Source organism: Aethalodelphis obliquidens, unplaced genomic scaffold (genome assembly GCF_003676395.1).
Source record: "Aethalodelphis obliquidens isolate GAN/ISIS:26980383/991018 unplaced genomic scaffold, ASM367639v1 scaffold88, whole genome shotgun sequence".
NCBI classification, from domain to species: Eukaryota; Metazoa; Chordata; class Mammalia; order Artiodactyla; family Delphinidae; genus Aethalodelphis; species Aethalodelphis obliquidens.
In genome coordinates, this window is record NW_020838032.1 from 3,930,663 (window position 1) to 3,932,098 (window position 1,436).

The window sequence follows — 1,436 nt, forward strand, 5'->3', positions numbered from 1 at the left end:
AACCAACCCTGCTGACATCTTGAGCTCAGACTTCTAGCCTCCAAAACTATGAGAAGGAAATTTCTGTTGTTTAAGCCACCTCATCTATAGTACTTTGTTATGGCAGCCCTCGCAAACTAATACAAATGTATATTAATAAATAATTTATACCAAGATGAAGCATGATTAAGTAACATTTTAATCATAAGAGTACAGCCTACCATTTTTTTTATCATTATTTTTTAAGACTTATTTTAAAGAGCAGTTTTAGGTTCACAGTAAAATTGAGAGGAAGGTCGAGTTTCCCATATACTTCCCCCTACTTCCACCCCATGCATTAACATCCCCATCAGTGTGATACATCTGGTACAACAGGTGCACCTACACTGATATATCATGCCAGAAGTCCATAGTTTACCTTGGGATTCAGTCTTGGTGTTATACATTCCATGGGTTTTTAAAAACTGTATAATGACATGTGTCCATCATTACAGAGTCCCTAAAATTCCTCTGTGCTTCACCTACTCATCCTACCCCCATCCCAACCCCAGGCAACACTGATTTTTTCCTGTCTCCATAGCTGCTTTTTCCAGAATGTCATACAGTTAGAATCATACAGTATGTAACCTTTTTCAGACTGGCTTCTTTCACTTAGTGATTGGCATTTAGGGTTCCTCCATGTCTTTTTCATGGCTTGACAGCTCAGTGCTTTTTAGTGCTGAATAATATTCTATTGTCTTGGATGGACCAATGTTTATCCATTCACTACTGAAGGACACCTTGGCTGCTGCCGAGTTTCGGCAATTATGAACAAAGTTTCTATAAGCATCCATGTGCAAGTTTTTGTGTGGTCATAAGTTTTAAACTTCTTTCGGTAAATACCAAGGAGCATGATGGCTGGATCCTATGGGAAGGGTATATTAAGTTTTGTAAGAAACCGCCACACTGTCCTCCAGAGAGGTGGTTCCATTTTGTGTTCCCTCCAGCAATGAATGAGAGTTCCTGTTGCTCCACTTCCTTGTGAGCATTTGGTGTTGTCAGTGTTCTAAGTGATTTTTTTCCTTATCACTAGTCCTGGAATCTTAGGCAATTCACAAGCCCATCTTCAGCAACCCTCTCTCCGTTCTCTCCTCATTCTTCTTTGCCACATGTGCCCCTTTCTAGCTGCTCCATCCATATGTGAATGGTGCTCTATTCTGATAGGGGAAAAGGAAAAGATCTTTTTTAAAATTTAATTTAATTTAATTTTCTTTTGCCTTGTTGGGTCTTCGTTTCTGTGCGAGGGCTTTCTCTAGTTGCGGCGAGTGGGGGCCACTCTTCATCGCGGTGCGTGGGCCTCTCACTATCGCGGCCTCTCTTGTTGCGGAGCACAGGCTCCAGACGCGCAGGCTCAATAGTTGTGGCTCATGGGCCTAGTTGCTCCGCGGCATGTGGGACCTTCCCAGACCAGGGCTCAA